The sequence below is a fragment of the Gorilla gorilla genome, chromosome 10, assembly GCF_029281585.2.
Source record: "Gorilla gorilla gorilla isolate KB3781 chromosome 10, NHGRI_mGorGor1-v2.1_pri, whole genome shotgun sequence".
Lineage (NCBI taxonomy): Eukaryota > Metazoa > Chordata > Mammalia > Primates > Hominidae > Gorilla > Gorilla gorilla.
The window spans coordinates 69,303,976-69,322,188 of NC_073234.2; the positions used below are offsets into that span (position 1 = coordinate 69,303,976).

The 18,213-nt window shown below is 44.1% G+C and overlaps 1 pseudogene; it reads left to right on the forward strand.

Annotated features, from left to right (window-relative positions):
* Window positions 1–14,800: 14,800 nt before the first annotated feature.
* Window positions 14,801–17,773, forward strand: LOC109025004 (small ribosomal subunit protein eS1-like; annotated as a pseudogene).
* The last annotated feature ends 440 nt before the right edge of the window (window positions 17,774–18,213 follow it).

The following is an 18,213-nucleotide window of genomic DNA, read 5'->3' on the forward strand; positions in this document are numbered from 1 at the left end:
TATATATCTATCTATAGTATATGTGTGTATGCATAAATGCTGTTAAGAATTCCTTTGTATTTCACAGAATGCATAGATTAATTGGAAGAGATTTTCCTGTTTTTAATTTTTAATTTTATGTTGAGTCCTCTGATCCAGAGACTGTCTCTCCATTTATCCAGGTGTTCTTTTATATCCCTTTTTTTTTTTTTTTTTTTTTGAGACAGGGTCTTGCTCTGTCACCCAGTCTGGAGTGCAGTGGCATAATCTTGGCTTACTGCAACCTCTGCCTCCTGGGCTCAGGTGATCCTCTCACCTTAGCCTCCCTAGTAGCTGGGACTACAGGCATGCACCACCCACCACACCCAGCTAGTTTTTCTTTTTCTTTTTTTTTTTTTTTTTTGAGACAGAGTCTTACTCTGTACCCCAGGCTGGAGTGCCGTGGCTCAATCTCAGTTCATTGCAACCTCTGCCTCCCCAGTTCCGGTTCAAGCAGTTTTCCTCCCTCAGCCTCCTGAGTAGCTGAGATTACAGGCATGCACCACCATGCCCAGCTAATTTTTTTTTTTTTTTTTTTGAGACAGACTCTCGCTCTGTTGCCGGGCTGGGGTGCAGTGGTGCAATTTCAGCTCACTGTAATCTCTGCCTCCCGGATTCAAGCGATTCTCCTGCCTCAGCCTCCTGAGTAGCTGGGATTACAGGCGCACACCACGCCCAGTTAATTTTTGTATTTTTAGTAGAGACAGGGTTTCACCACATTGGCCAGGATGGTCTTGAACTCCTGACCTCGTGATTCGCCCGCCTAAGCCTCCCAAAGTGCTAGCATTACAGGTGTGAACCACCATGCCTGGCCTAGTTTTTCTATTTTTAGTAGAGATGGGATTTCATCATGTTGTCCAGGCTGGTCTCAAACTCCTGTGCTCAAGTGATCCTCGTGCCTCAGCCTCCCTAAGTGCTGGGCTTACAGGCATGAGCCATTGCACCTGGTTGTTTATATCTTTTTATACAATCATACAGTTTTATGCAGTCTTTGTAGGTAGTCTAGTTTCTCCTGCTATTGTAAGGAAACTTTTCCATTGTGTTTCCTGATTTATTATTTTGTCCTATATATTTAGTTGTGATAAGTATATATAACATAAAACTTTGCCATTTTAGGCCAGGCACAGTGGCTCATGCCTGTAATCCCAGCACTTTGGGAGGCTGAGGCAGGTGGATCACAAGGTCAGGAGTTCAAGACCAACCTGACCAATATGGTGAAACCCGTCTCTACTAAAAAAATACAAAAATTAGCCGGGTGTGGTGGCGTGTGCCTGTAATCCCAGCTACTCAGGAGGTTGAGGCAGGAGAATTGCTTGAACCCAGGAGGCAGAGGTTGCAGTGAGCTAAGATCGTGCCACTGCACTCCAGCCTAGGCAACAGAGCAAGACTCCATCTCAAAAAAAAAATTTGCCATTTTAACAATACTTAAGTTGTTAAGTATTGTTAAAATGGCAAATTTTTATGTTATATATATTTATCACAACTAAATTTATAGGAGAAAAGGATAAATTCACTATTTCCAATCTACTTAATACAATAATTCAGCATTAAGTATTGTGATTTCTCTGAAATGTATATTTGGTCTTCATCTTGTTTCCGGGCACACAACTTCTAAAATCCTTAGAATCTTCATTAAAAAAAACTATTTATTTATTAAAAAAAATAAAGACAGTGTCTCCCTATGTTGCCCAGGCTGGTCTCGAACTCCTGGGCTCAAGGGAACCTCCTGCCTTGGCCTCCCAAAGTGCTAAGAGTACAGGCGTGAGCCACCATGCCCGGCCTCCTTAGAATCTTCAAAGTGATGTGTCTTTTTGTATGCTAATGAGTTGACTTAAATTTGGCAGCCTCTAGGTAGCTTCAGTGGGGTCTGGTTACCTCAAAAACCAAGGTCAGAATAAGAATTGGGACTTTCAGCCCCACCCCTCAACCTCCAGGGAGCAAAGAAGGGCTGAAGGTTAAGTTGATCACCAAAGGCAAATGATTTAATCAATCATGCCTACGTAGTGAACGTACTGAAACTTACATAACAAGAGAACAGGGTTCTGCGAGCCTTGGAATAGCTGAACATGTGGAAGTTCCTGGAGTGTGGCGCACCTAGAGAGGGCAAGGAAGCTCTCCATCCCTTGCCCTATACCTCGCCCTATGCATTGCTTCCTCGGTATCCTTTGTAATATCCTTCATAATAAATTGGTAAATGTGTTTTCCTGAGTTCTGTGAGCTGCTTTAGCAAATTAATCCAACCCAAAGACAGGCAACATAGTGAGACTCCTGTCTCTACAAAAAATTTTTTCAAAAAATTAGCTGGGCATGGTCGTGCACAGCTGCAGTCCCAGCTACTTTGGGAGGCTGAGGTGGGAGGACTGGCTGAGGCCAGGAGTTCGAGACTGCAGTGAGCTGTGATCACACCACTGCACTCCAGCCTGGGCAACAGAGTAGGAATCTCTCTTTTTTTTTTTTTTTTGAGAAGGAGTCTCGCTCTGTCACCCAGGTGGGAGTGCAGTGGCGCTATCTCGGCTCACTGCAAGCTCTGCCTCCTGGGTTCATGCCATTCTCCTGCCTCAGCTTCCCCAGTAGCTGGGACTACAGGCGCCCGCCACCACGCCCGGCTAATTTTTTGTGTTTTTAGTAGAGACGGGGTTTCACCGTGTTAACCAGGATAGTCTCGATCTCCTGACCTCGTGATCCGCCCGCCTCGGCCTCCCAAAGTGCTGGGATTACAGGCATGAGCCACCATGCCCGGCCTGTCTCTCTTTTTTTTTTTTTTGAGGTGGAGTCTTGCTCTGTTGCCCAGGCTGGAGTGCAATGGCACCATCTCGGCTCACTGCAAGCTCTGCCTCCTGGGTTCATGCCATTCTCCTGCCTCAGCCTCCTGAGTAGCTGGGACTACAGGCACCTGCCACCATGCCCAGCTAATTTTTTTTTGTATTTTTTTGGTAGAGATGGGGTTTCACTGTGTTAGCCAGGATGGTCTCGATGGGGTTGAACTAGGTGGCCTCTAAATATCTTTGCATCCCTGAACAGCAGCATTATACATTTAGCCCTTAACTGGAAGCCCTCAAGGAAACCCAGACTCTGTGCTTCCTCCTTCATACCTGTCAGGCCACTGAATATGACTTTTCATTTCTAGGCTACTTGCCTTTTCCTTTTTTCTTCTTTTTGTCTTCCTTGCTCCCTTCTCTCCCTGTTTTCTTCCTTCCTCCTCTTTCTTTCATTGTCATGAAAAAATTTATCTCACATAATGAGAAGTCTGGGTGAAAACAATGCTACATTTTAATGGGCTTGGTGCAAAAGTAGCTGCGGTTTTTGACATTAAAAGTAATGGCAATGGCCGGGCGCAGTGGCTCACACCTATAATCCCAGCACTTTGGGAAGCCAAGGCGGTGGATCACCTGAGGTCAGGAGTTCGAGACCAGCCTGGCCAACATGGCAAAACCCCGTCTCTACTAAAAAATACAAAAATTAGCCGGGTGTGATGGTGGGCGCCTGTAATCCCAGCTACTCAGGAGGCTGAGGCAGGAGAATCATTTGAACCCAGAAGGCAGAGGTTGCAGTGAGCAGAGATCATGCTGTTGCACTCAGCCTGGGCAACAAGAGCAAAACTCTGTCTCAAAAACAAAAAACAAATGAATGGCAATAACTTAATATGAAATGTATACTTTTTTTTCAAAATCTTTTGGGGAAAGGAAAACACCTTGTGATTTTGATTACCATGAGGATGTCCTAGGTATGGCTTGGGGATTTATGTAACTTTAAGGACCACCCTAGAGTAAGCATGTTAATTATGGTGGCTTTTGTCCACTAACTTCAGAAGTAGCCATTAAATAAAGCTGCAACCTAAGTCCTCAGTTTCCTAATCCTCCCTAGGGATTTATTAAGTTTACTTGTTATGGGATGTTTTTATATGACCAATCTTTATATTTCAACCATCTTGCCTCAGTTACCTCTTCTTGAGTCTTTTCTCACATCCAACTTGTCCTTGGTTTACATCAACCCTTCCAAACTCATACCCTACTGGCTGGTCTATTTTTTTTCCCAGTCTTACTTATTACCATTCCAATTCAGGCCTTACACTGCAGCCTCACATACCTCACATACACCATAATATATGATGTAGGCAGTAAAAATTATTTAAACCCTGGCTTCATGGAGTTTGGAATCTTTGGGGAAGCAAGATACATAGACATAAAACTATTATGAATCAATATAGTCTGTGGTTGCTTTGAAAATGACAATGATATAGAGTGTAAAGTCCCTCATCATATGCTATGAATAATGAAAGATTTTAAACCAAAAAAGTAGAAAGTATAAAGATGGTGGCCAGGCGTGGTGGCTCACACCTGTAATCCCAGCACTTTGGGAGGCCAAGGCAGGTGCATCACCTGAGGTCAGGAGTTTGAGACTAGCCTGACCAACATGAAGAAACTCTGTCTTTACTAAAGATACAAAACATTAGCTGGGCATATTGGGGTATACCTGTAATCCCAGCTACTCGGGAGGCTAAGGTAAGAGAATTGCTTGAACCCGGGAGGTGGAGGTTGCAGTGAGCCAAGATTGTGCCATTGCACTGCAGCCTGGGCAACAAGAGTGAAACTGACTCAAAAAAAAAAAAAAAAGATGGTAAGGAGATTTTACAAACTATAGATTTTTACATTTAAAGAATCCTCAAATTAAAAGACAGAGAACAAAAATTTAAACAAGATGACAAATGGTTAATATCCTTAAGATAGAGAGCTGAATATTAAAAAGTCTTTATGTTCTTAGGAAAAGTTCTACAGCCCTAGTAACAAGTAAGTAGCAGAACTGGCTTAACCCACTGAAATCAATGGCAGCTTGCTTTGGTGAAAATGTCCTCAAAAACCAACTAATCAGAGACAGCTCAATGTCTGAAACGCAGCTAGTCAGCAACAGTCTCGCCAGGACAAGCTACTCTAGTCTCTGTAACTAACACAAGCCATAGTTCTATGACCCACTATTGCCTCTATAATCAATACAACTGTAAGGGTTTAAGGAAGAAGAAAAAAACACAAAAAGGGGCTCAATAATCACAGACAAGTGTATTCTGGAGAATAAACCTGAGAGGGGATGCTGGCTGGTTTAGGTCGGGGCCTTCTCTCTTATAGACTAAGAATATTTAAGGGTTTAGGGAGGGAGAGCTTATCGCAGATTTGGAGTGTTTCTGGGTGGAGGAGAGTTTTATTGTGGGGTTGGCATGTTTCTGATCAGAGGGGGATTTATCTTGGGGTTGGAATGTTTCTGGTTGGAGGTGTCATTTAATGGTCATACTGACATTAGCCATTAGGGTGATGTTTCTGGGGCTGGATTGGATTAGGTGTTTTTTAATCAAGGGGAACTTAAAATGGCGGTGTTTGTCCAAGATGGTGATGCTCTTGCTCTGTCAATCCAGATCCTATAGTTATAAAAGGACAAGGGGCGGTGTGTTCTTTCCGGCTACTTCCTGCTAAGGGGAGGAGTGCGGAGAGTTCTTTGATCTCAGATTGACTGTAGGACTAATGCTGTCTGTAGATGTTTTTGGGTAGTTGTCTGTGAAATGGCCATGATCCTGTCAGTTAAAAATCTTTGAAAACGGTTAATTAGGCAGGGTAAAAACATTAGTCCTAGGCACATCATTAGGAGAGGGCCCAGGAATGGGATGACCCATGTTGTGATTTTGTTCCAAAACCAACAATCTATTTGGTTGTTTTGGTATTCCCTTAGTCTTTTAGCCCTTTCTGTAAGTTTTTCAGCAGCATCTCTTACTAGGCTTGATTGGTTGAGGTAGAGGCAACATTCCTCACCCATGAGAGGCAGAGGCCATTTAAGATCTCCTTTTTCAGCCATTATAAGATCTAGTCCCCATCTATTTTGGAGGATTACTCCATCCAAGCAGTCTAGTTGGTCTTGGACTCTTATAAGACTTTGGGCTGTATCTTCTAAAGAACCCTGTAGTTCTGTTGAAAGAGCTTTAAAGTATGTTAAGGAGGTGGCCAATCTGCCTGCTCCCAATATAAGTCCGGCCGTTATACCCAAGGTGGCCATCAAGGGAATGACATGGAAAACCCTCCTCTTCCTAACATATTGGGCAGATGGAATGGGCAAAGGTTGACTAGGAGGAACTAGTCCAATGCAGGGAGAAAGATAAACTAGAGTACATGTTCTGGTACAGTTGGTGGGGAGACAAAGATATGTATTGGTTCCATATAAAAATAATAAGACTTGGCTGGGTGTGGTGGCTCACACCTGTAATCCCAGCATGTTGGGAGGCTGAGGCAGGCAGATCATGAAGTCAAGAGATCAAGACCATCCTGGCCAACATGGTGAAACCCTGTCTCTACTAAAAATACAAAAAAAACAAAAAAAAAAATAGCTGGGCTTGGTGGCACATGCCTGTAGTCCCAGCTATTCGGGAGGCTGAGGCAGGAGAATCACTTGAACCCAGGAGGTGGAGGTTGCAGTGAGCCAAAATTGTGCCACTGCACTCCAGCCTGGGCAACAGAGTGAGACTTTGTCTCAAAAAAATAAAATAAAATAAAAAATAAGCCTTGTTGTAAATATAGGCAGAGATATGGAAAGAAAGCAAGTGAATTAAGGCTGAAGTGTTTTTTCTTTCCTGTGGTTCATTACTCCAGGTGGACAAGGAGGAGGCCAGAGAGACATCCACTATAGTAGAGATATAGGAAGAGTTATTCTTTATACATTTAATACAATCAGATGTCGCACCATTGATATTGAGCCATGGATAAAGTGGGCACTAGGGACAGCACAAATTAGGTCAGAGGCATTGGTTGAGGGAGAGGCTGTAAAATGAGCCAGTTGTGGAAATGCTCCATTTGCATCAGGTGATATGTGATAGTCAACTCGGTTAGTGTGATGGTCAGAGGGGTGTTTAACAATGATAGTGCATTGGTTAGGTGTTAAGGACCCTACAGGGAAATTTCCCTCAGAGGCTGAAAAGCAAAGTGAGGCTTGTTGTAAAAGGGTGGTGTGTTTAGTTATGGGCCCTTCAATGGGAGGGCCTTGGGGCTTGAGGCATTGTAGGGAGTTGTAATAGGTTTGAAATGATTTGTTGGCTTGATTGGCCCTGGAGTGGGATAATCACCTACCAGGGCGTCAGCTCTTTCAAAAAAGGAAGCTCCTTTTTGGAGTTTATAGATTATGGTATGTTTCCTGTTAAAAGGTCATGAAAGGGTGTAGGAAGGGCTGCATAGGCTGAGGAAGACAGTGATAAGCACATCCAGGATTCTGGAGCAAAGGAGGAGTTAGCTTGCAGCATGAGGGATTGTGTAAGGTTTATAGAGCATTCCAGTTTAAGAGCAGTGAGAAGTGGTTGTATTGGTAAAGGTTGATGTGATTACAGAATTTATATTGAAATAAACAAGCAAAAGGAGAAAAAGGTTATTTGAGTAGGAGTAAGGTCCTGGAAAATTCCTTGAAGCCATAAGTCCCATAGAATAGTAAGGAGCTGATCAGGATGGATAATGGGAGTTTCATAATGGTACCAATAAAGGTCTGTAACAAGATTGGTTGGGAAGCAATGAAAGTTTGAGAGAGAAAGAGACATAGCAGCTTATGTAAATTTCTCTTCCTTTTCCTCCAGGATTTGGTGAGGCGAAGGGAAGTGGGTCCTGTGGAGACACAAGAGAAGGCTGAAGGGGGTTTTGATTTGGTTGTTTTGGTATGTAGTGAAGAGAAGTCTGTTTTCTTGAGAGATGTATAATGAAACCAGTTGGGGAGTCCCTGGGGTTTTGCTCCTGTGGTGTTGCAGGAATCAAGGGACAGGAGAGACCAATGGGTGGGACAGGAGGATTTATTAGGTGTGTACCAGCCCAGAGGATTAACATCCAAAGGCTGAGCCCCAAACAAAGACAGGGCTTGACTTTTATACATGCATCCAAAAGGGGGTTGGCTATACATGCATCCAAAAAGGGGTTCACCAGTTTGATGGTGCAAAACCTGTAGGGCGGGCAAGCAGGCTTACAAAAGCAGAACAAAGGCAGTTTGTGAAACAGTGACAGATTGTGCAACTTAAACATATCTTGTGACCTTATACAGAAGGAAAAACAGGAACTTACAAAACTTTGCAAAATAATTATGAGAATGGTAAGGGGGGAAGGGGAAGCTGAAAGAGGAGAAAAACTTGTTTTTCTCACCCCTGCTCCAAGACGGGAGGGAGAGGCTCTGGGGCCCATCCCTTGAGGGCCCTGGCTCTGCACACAGGGCTATCAAAGCCCTGCCAGAGCCCTGTCTATCACTGAGCCTCAAAGTGAGTTAGCCTAGTACAAGAAACTTTTTTTTTTTCCTGCTTCAGTGGGTGTAGTAAAGATGATCTGGTAAGACCCATTCCATTTAAGTGTGAGGGGAGGATTGAGGGGAGGATTGGGATCTTTTACCAGAACCCAGTCTCCTGGCTGTAGGAAGTGATTAGAGGAGTCGGCGATGGGTCGTGTCAGGTATTCGTCAGCATGTTCCCAAATGAAATGGCAGATGGTACGTAGAAATGGGGAAATGAGGCCAGGCGCGGTGGCTCACACCTGTAATCCCAGCACTTTGGGAGGCTGAGGCAGGTCGATCTCCTGACCGAGACCAACCTGGCTAACATGGTGAAGCCCCGTCTCTACTAAAAATGCAAAAAATTAGCCAGGCGTGGTGGCGGGCGCCTGTAGTCCCAGCTACTCGGGAGGCTGGGGCAAGAGAATGGCATGAACCGGGGAGGCGGAGCTTGCAGTGAGCCAAGATCATGCCACTGTACTCCAGCCTGGGCAACAGAGCGAGACTCTGTCTCAAAAAAAAGAAGAGGGGAAATGAGAGGTGTTGGTAGAGGTGGGGCTTGACTCTGAGGTAGAGCAAAAGGGTTGAGTGGTCTTCCATACATGAGTTCAAAGGGGCTGAGCATTAAAGGTTTACGTAGGAGCACCAAATTTTTAGAAGGGCCAAAGGTAAAACTGTAACCCAGTCTTTATGTGTCTGCAGTGAGTACCTGGTAAGGGTGTTTTTTAGAATGCCATTCATTTTTTCACCCTTTCCCAAAGATTGAGGTCAATAGTGGATGCATAGCTTCCAGGTGACTTATAGGGCTTGTACAAGTGCTTGAGTAATTTCAGAAATGAATTCAGGACTATTATCAGATTGAAGAGAAAGAGGCACCCTGAACCTGGGGATGATTTCTGTTATTAATTTGGAGGTGACAGTAGAAGCTCTTTCAACCCATCCTGAAAAGGTATCAACCAGAACTAAAAGAAATCGAACCTTTTTTACTGGGGGCATATGGGTAAAATTAATTTGCCAGTCCTGTCTTGGAAGGTGTCCCCTGGCTTGATGGGTTGGGAAAGAAGGGGTCTAGTGTTGGAGTGGGGTGAAGCTTTCTGACAAATAGGCATTAATAGCAAATGGCTTTCAACTGTTCCTTTACATCTGGGGTTATATGTATGTGGAAACTTAAAAAATGTTGTAGAGGGAAATGGCTAGTGTAGAAGAGGTTGTGGGTGTCCTGTAAAATAGTTATTTTTTCAGAGTCAGGTAGGACTAATTTGTTTTGTATGAACCAGTATGGGGATTTGAATTGTACCCCCGCCATGACTAGTTGTTGTATTTGGTGTTCTGAATAAAAGGAGGGGATATGTTGTGTGAGGGGAAATAGGTATTGAGGAATTGGATGATTGGTTGAGGTGTGTTTTGCCCAATAGTCAGCCTCGCGGTTCCCTAAAGAAATGTGGCTTTTATCTGATTGATGTCCTTTGCAATGGATAATTACATCCTTTTCTGGAAGTATAGCTGCCTTTAGTAGATGATGGATTTGTTTTCCATTAATGGTAGGAGTTCCCTTAGCCATGAGATAGCCTGGCTTGCTCCAAATTTGGGCATTGAAATGGATGATTTTATAGGCATATTTCGAGTCGGTGTATATATTAACTTGTGTGTTTTTTTGCTAGGGTTAGTGCTCTTATTAGGGCAACTAATTCTGCTTGTTGGGAGGATGTGCCTAAAAGCAAGGGGGCAGCCTCTACGACTCTTCTTGGTGGGAGAGAGTGGGTATCATCATGATAAATGGCAAAATTTGCTATCCGTAATTGGAAATATCCCTCAATGATGGCATATCCTGTTTGGAGGGGAGGATTTTTTGATGTGCTGCCATCTATAAACCAATCTGGGGCTCCCTTTATGTTAGTGGAAGTAAGGTGAAAGAACATGGTAAAAGAAGCAAGAGTGTTGGTCGGGGTCCAAAATTGGTGTTGAAGGTAAAAGAGTAACAGAATTAGTGGGGGAGCATCTATGAAGAGAAATAGAGGGTTGAAGGAGGGTTGAATGTAGGGCTTGCACGTGAGAGGATGAGATGGAAGTGAGCGTCTTATGGCTGAGCATATCTTGTAGACTGTGAGAAGAAAATACCTAGACGGGTTCGTAGAATGTGAGTTTTTGTGCCTCAGGGATAATTAAAGAGGCTGTGGCCCAAATTTTTAAGCAAAGGGGGCCAGCTTTTGTAAATGGGGTCTAGTTGTTTTGAAAAATATGCCACTAGTTGGAGGGAATCTCCCATGGGTTAGGCTGACAGTCCAAGGGCCTGATTATGAGAACTGTGTAAATATAGGTGAAAAGGTCTTAGGGGGGTTGGAAGGCCTAAAGCGGGGGCCTGTAATAAGGCACGTTTTAGGTGAGAGAAAACATGATAAAGGTCTGGGTTGGGAGTGAGTGGTTAATCAAGATTTCCTTTTGTAGGGCCGGGCACAGTGGCTTATGCCTGTAGTCCCAGCACTTCGGGAGGCTGAGGCGGGTGGATCATGAGGTCAGGAGATTGAGACCATCCTGGCTAACATGGTGAAACCCCGTCTCTACTAAAAATACACACACACAAAATTAGCCAGGCGTGGTCGGAGGCACCTGTAGTCCCAGCTACTCGGGAGGCTGAGGCAGGAGAATGGCATGAACCCAGGAGGTGGAGCTTGCAGTGAGCCGAGATCGCGCCACTGCACTCCATCCTGGGTGACAGAGTGAGACTACATCTAAAAAAAAAAAAAAAAAAGATTTCCTTTTGTGTGTTCATAAAGAGATTTGTGACAATGGCAAAATTTGCTGCCCATAATCAGAAATATCCCACTAATCCAAGGAAAGAAGTAAGTCCCTTTTTGTTTTAGAAAATGGAATTTGTTGAATGGCTTGCTTTCATGTCAGCAGAATTTCTTGGGTATTTGTAGTTATGATTAATCCTAGGTATAAAACTTTTGGAGAAGTTAATTGGGCCTTCCTTTTGGATACCTGGTACCCACATTCAGCCAAAAAAATTAAAAAACCTTGTGGTATTTTGAATACAATATTCTAGAGACAGGCTGCAAAGAAGTAAATTGTTAACATATTAAAGCAAAATGGTAGGTTGTAGAGGTAGTTGGGAGAGGTCCAATTGAAGTACCTGACCAAAATAGTGAGGGCTGCCCCTAAACCCCTGGAGGAGGACAGTCCAGGTGAGTTGTTGGGAGTAGCCTGTGTCAGGGTGAGTCCAAGTAAAACCAAAAAGGTTTTGAGAGGAGGGATGTAGAGGGATAGTAAAAAAGGCATCTTTGAGGTCTAATACAGAGAAATGGCTAGTGTTGGGAGGAATTCGTGACACTAGGGTGTAGGGGTTTGGGACAACAGGACAAACAGGAACAATACTGGAGTTGATTTGTCACAAATCCTGAACCAGTCTGTACGAGCCATCCGGTTTTTTAAGGGAGAATAGGAGTATTGTGGGGAGAATCGGTGGGGATTAAAATACTGGCAGCCAAAACTTGGGAGATGATGGGCTTGAGTCCCCATAATCCCTTAGGGTTGAGAGGATATTGTGGGACCGCTAGATAGTGCTTAGGATCCTTCAGTGAAATCTGAATTGCAGAATGGTGGGTAGCTGCAGTGGGGGAGTTGGTGTTCCGTACTATGGGATTTACATGGCTGAGGAATTAGGGATTTAAGTCTGTTTGATGTGGAGTGTCTGAGGAGGGGTTCTGTTCTAGATATAATAATAAATAAGGGTGGCTTTGGTGTAGGGTTGATAAATGAATGATTCCTCCCAGTTTGTGTAGGATGTCCCTTCTTAGTAAAGGAGTGGGACAATGAGGAATGACCGAGAAAGAGTGAGTGAGGGTGACTCCCTGAAATGAGTAGTATAGAGGCGGTGTGTTGTATGGGGTTTCTTGTATGCCCTTTATGCCAACAACAGAAATGGATGAATATTCTAATGGGCCTTAATATTCAGTTAATACAGAGAGACTTGTCCCAGTATCCAAAAGAAAGGTAATAATCTTACCGGATATCTTCCTAATTACCCTGGGTTCTGTAGACTCACTAGACATGAGGGTGAAGGAACCCAGGCACCCTCAGTCATCAGTTGTCAGCACCAACAGTGAAGAGATTTCCTCCTGTGATGGTTGGTGAACTTCATTATGAGCCACACCTGAATAGGGAAGGTGTTCCCATTGGGGGCAGTCCCTCTTCCAGTGTCCCCAAAGACCACAAGTTGGGCATGGTTTGGTGGGAGGCCAGGGGTTAGGACAAGCCTTTGCCCAGTGTCCAGGTTTGCCACATTGGAAACAGACTCCCCAGTAGGTGAGGGAGTTTTCCTTTGGGTTATTGGGAGGCTTTGTGTGACTGACTTTTGGACAGCAGAGGTGAGCATCTGGTATTTTAAATGGAGATGTTTCTTTTTGAATTTGTGTTCCTCATCTTTGTTGTTAAAGATACAGAAGGCCACATTTAGGAGGTCCTGCTGGGGTGTCTGGGGACCCTCCTCTAATTTTTGTAATTTTTTCTGGATATCTGGGGCAGATTGGGAAACAAATTGGAGGTGGAGAAAAGTTTGACCTTCTCTAGATTCTGGGCCCAAATTGATATATTTTAGCATAGCTTCAGTGAGGCACAATAAGAAAAGGGAAGGATTTTCCTGGAACTCTTGTGTAATTTCTCTGAGTTTTTCATCATTAACTGCCTTATAGGCATTTTTGTCCATGCCCACGAGAAGACAGGTAATCATGTGGTCTCTTCACCTGATGCCATTGTCTCCATGTTGGTAAGTCTGATCTGGGTCTCTACAGGGGACTGCATCATTGGCCACTGGATTTTGTATAGGGGCTTGATTATGGAGTTCATCTGCATGTATTTCAGCTGAACGCCGGATGTGCTTTTTTCATCAGGAATGAGGGTGGAGGTTAGAATGATATAAATGTCATGCCAAGTTAAATTAAAGGATTGAGTTGTGTTCATGAATTCCCTGCAATAATGAGATGGATTTTCAGAGAAAGATCCAGGTGCTGTTTGATCTGTGACAAGTCAGACATGGAGAAACTGACATGAACATGAGCAATGCCTTCAGCCCCAGCCACTTCCTGGAGAGGGAGAATGGCAGATGTGGTTTGACTGGTTGGAGTAGTTTTTGAATGGGCAATGGGTGGAGAAGGAGGAGGGGCGGGGTTTGGGGTTAAAGCTTGGGGCAGGAGGGGCCAAAGGAGTGGAGGGTTTGGACAGATCCTGCATTTGGACAGATGCAGGAGGTTGAGAGTACAGAGGGGGTTCATCTGCAGGAATAAAAGGGGTTTTGGAGGAAGGGGTTTCGGAGGAAGGGGTTTCAGAGAAAGGAGAGAGCCGGGGAGAGTTTTCATTAAGAAGAAGGATTTTGGCTGGGCGCGGTGGCTCACGCCTGTAATCCTGGCACTTTGAGAGGCCGAGGCGGGCAGATCACAAGGTCAGGAGATCGAGACCATCCTGGCTAACACTGTGAAACCCTGTCTTTACTAAAAATACAAAAAAATTAGCCAGGTGTGGTGGCCAGCACCTGTAGTCCCAGCTGCTCGGGAGGCTGAGGCAGGAGAATGGTGTGAACCCGGGAGGCGGAGCTTCCAGTGAGCCGAGATCACGCCACTGCACTCCAGCCTGGGCAAGAGAGCGAGACTCTGCCTCAAAAAAAAAAAAAAAAAGAAGAAGAAGAAGGACTTTGTGAGGGTTGCAAGCTTGACATAGGGAGGGTTGGGATTTAAGGTAGAAGAAAGCCTGAGTGTAGGGAACCTCTTGCCATTTGCCATTCCTGGTGATAAACGTGTCAAGGTCCCTGAGAATTTGAAAGTCAAAAGTGCTGTTTTTGGGCCATCGGCTCTCATTTTCTAATTTGTACTGGGGTCAGGCTGTGTTGCAATAAAAAACTAAACGTTTTGGCTTTAGGTCCCCCCATAAGCCAAGTTTGGTGAGGTTGTGAAGGAGACACCCCCGTGGGGAGGACGTATGAATGTGAGATTGCTTGGCACCATCTGGACTGGTACGAGGAAGCCAAGGGTGTCTGTTTTTATTCTAGGCATCCCCAGACAAAAGACAGAGACCCAGAATCCTCTTTACAAAGAGAATGATAAAGCTGAGGACACTGGGCGTCCCCAAGATTTCTTCCAGCTTAGTCCCACTGGTCCTCTGAGCACTGGAATGGCAGACCTGACTTTCCCAGATACTGTGAGAAAGCCAGGGAAGGCAAATCTTATCAGTTGACTGGATTAGTGTCCAATGTTGGGTGTTCTCATTGGAATCAGCAGAGGGCCTCCCAGACTGGAGCTGTGTGAGGAACAGAGAGAGAGAGAAGAGGAAGGAAGAGGGAGGAAGGGGACAACAGTTAGAGAATGAAATACCCATTGCAGGTGATTGGATGTGGATCCCTGAGACCTGAGGGTTTTGAGAACCTACTGGGGAGTAGCCCCAGAGCAAGCCTCACAGTCCCCTTCAGATTAGTTGTCCTCCTCACGCAAATTGCTTGAAAAGTAAAGAGAGAGAAAAGACAAGTCGGATGGTCAGAGACGCTCAGGATCCAGGAGTTAGCCTGGGACGAGCTGCCATTGCCCAGAGCTTCCTGGGTTGCAAGAGAGCCTCTACCCCCAACACCCATCCAAGATTTTGGCACCAAATGTAAGGGTTGAAAAAAGAAGAAAGAAACATGAAAAATGGCTCAACAGTCAAAGACAGGTTTAGTTTGGAGAGTAAACCTGAGAGGGGCTTCTGGACAGTTTAGGTCAGGAGCCTTCTCTCTTATAGACTAAAGGTATTTAAGGGTTTAGGGAGGGGGGAGCTTATCACAGGTTTGGAATGTTTCTGGGTAGAGGAGAGTTTTATTGTGGGGTTGGGATGTTTCTGGTCGGAGGGGGGTTTATCTTGGGTTGGAATGTGTCTGGTTGGAGGTGTCATTTGTGGTTTATGGTCATGCTGACATTAGCTATTAGGCTGATGTTTTTGGGGCTGGATTTAGGTGGTTTTTAATCAAGGAGAACTTAAAATGGCAGTGTTTGTCCAAGATGGTGACGCTCCTGCTCTGTCAACAACCACTAGACAAATGCTTCCCCCAAACCTCATAAGATCAGCAGTTTGTTTTCCTTAAGGATATTGTGCCTGATGAGTATAGTTTTCCTTTAATAAGTAAGTCATAATATTTATCCTTTTAATTTCAGATATTGAGAGGTAGATGCCTCCTCTGACAGAGGCAGATAAAAATAAGCAAAGATGTCATTAGATACATGTGCAAAGGGCATGAGCTCACAAAGGAGGAAATGCAAATGTCTTGAAAAATGAGGAAATGTTCAATCTTTCAAGTAATCAAGAAATGCAGATTGAAATATTGAGATACCTTTTTCTTTTTTAAAAAAGATTAATGCCAGTAAGGGTTTACTGAAATAAATGATACCAACTTAAAGCCTTGAAAAATATTTTATCTCCATAGTTTTATTTTTATCACTTCTCCCATGAGAGAGAGAAAAATAAATAAATAAGGAGAAAGAGAGGGAGAGAAGGGGAGTGAGAGGGGAAGAGGAAGGCAGATACGGGAGGAAAGAAAGAAAAAGAAGAAGGGAGAAGCCTTTTGAACAAAATTTGGCTATGTCAAAAATAAAGTCAGATCAGGTATAGAAAAAGATCCTGGAGATGTCAAACCAAGTGGTAAGAAGCCCATTTTACAGGAGTTACAGCAATTTATAGAGCATAAAGGAGGAATATTTTGACCTTTTTCAGGACTGGCTGTTATACATTAATATTTCTGTAAGTTCAAGCTGATTTGTCTCCAGCTGATTGATTTAATTTTACTGATTCATGTTGCTAAGAATGTAAAGCTTATGTTTTGTGCTTTATGATCAGAGCTAGCCTTTAGGGGAAATAGGGATGACTTAAAGTTTGGTTACTTGGTTATGGGCGATTGGCCTTGGGGTATAGCTTATCAGTGGCCTCCATTCTTATTCTTCTTTGACAACCATGCTAATGAGAGATAATAAAAAGAATGAAAGAGCCCTTTCGGCTGTCTGAGCAGCACCACAGTGGTTGGCGAGAACAGCACCGAAGGTGGCAGAAAGGGAGCCAAGAAGAAAGTGGTTGATCCATTTCCTAAGAAAGATTGGTGTGATGTAAAAGCACCTGCTATGTTCAATATAAGTAATACTGGGGGTCGGGCATGGTGGCTCACACCTGTAATCCCAGCACTTTGGGAGGTCGAGGTGGGCAGATCATGAGGTCAGGAGTTTGAGACCAGCTGACCAACATGGTGAAATCCCGTCTCTACTAAAAATACAAAAATTAACTGGGTGTGGTGGCGCACACCTGTAATCCCAGCTACTCGGGAGGCTGAGGCAGGAGAACTGCTTGAACCTGGGAGGCAGAAGTTGCAGTGAGCCGAAATGACTCCACTGTACTCCAGCCTCGGCAATAGAGTGAGACTCCATCTCAAAAAAAAAAAAAGAAAAAAAGAAAAAGAAAAAAGAAATATTGGGGCTGGGCGCAGTGGCTCACACCTGTAATCCCAGCACTTTGGGAGGCTGAGGCGGGCAGATCACCTGAGGTCAGGAGTTCGAGACCAGCCTGGCCAATATGGTGAAACCCCGTCTCTACTAAAAATACAAAAATTAGCTGCGCGTGGTGGTGGGTGCCTGTAGTCCCAGCTACTCGGGAGGTTGAGGCAGGAGAATAGATTGAACCCAGGAGGTAGAGGTTGCAGTGAGCCAAGATCGTGCCACTGCACTCCAGCCTGGGCGACAGAGTGCGACTCCATCTCAAAAAAAAAAAAAAAAATTGGAAAGATGCTAGTCTCCAGGACCCAAGGAACCAAAATTGCATCAGATGGTCTCAAGGGTTGTGTGTTTAAAGTGAGTCTTGCTGATTTGCCAAATGAGGAAGTTACGTTTAGAAAATTCAAGCTGATTACTGAAGATGTTCAGGGCAAAAACTGCTGAACTAACTTTCATGGCATGAATCTTACCCATGACAAAATATGTTCCATGGTCAAAAAATGGCAGACCATGATTGAAGCTCATGTCGACGTCAAGACTTCCCGCGGTTACTTGCTTCATCTGTTCTGTGTTGGTTTTACTAAAAAATGCAACAATCAGATATGGAAGACCTCTTATGCTCAGCATCAACAGGTCCACCAGATCTGGAAGAAGATGATGGAAATCATGACCTGAGAGGTGCAGACAAAATGACTTGAAAGAAGTAGTCAATAAATTGATTCCAAACAGCACTGGAAAAGTCATAGAAAAGGCTTGCCAATCTATTTATGCTCTTCATTAGAAAAGTAAAAATGCAGAAGAAGCCCAAGTTTGAATTAGGGAAACTCACGGAACTTCATGGTGAAGGTAGTTCTGGAAAGGCCACTGGGGACAAAACAGGTGGTAAAGTTGAACGAGCTGACGGCTATGAGCTGTCAGTCCAAGAATCTTGTTTAAAGTTTAGACTTCTAATAGTGACAAAGAAAAAGTCCTATTTGTGGGGGAAAAAAAAGGAGTAAAAGAGACAATTCAGGTAAGAAATTGAAAAAGTCTAATAAACATTAAAAAAACCCAGCCTCACTAGTTATCAGATGTGAATTACAATAGCATATACCACCATGTTTTAATGATTGAATTATAAAGTAATAAGGGTGCAGTAACTGTCTTACATTCTTCTCTCACTTACTGCTGTCATAGTGGCTCTGTGTATTTCTATTTTTTTTTTTTTTTTTTTTTTGAGACAGAGTCTTGCTCTGTCGCCCAGGCTGGAGTGCAGTGGCGGGATCTCAGCTCACTGCAAGCTCCGCCTCCTGGGTTCACGCCATTCTCCTGCCTCAGCCTCCCAAGTAGCTGGGACTACAGGCGCCCGCCACCACGCCTGGCTAATTTTTTGTATTTTTAATAGAGACGGGGTTTCACCGTGTTAGCCAGGATGGTCTCGATCTCCTGACCTCGTGAT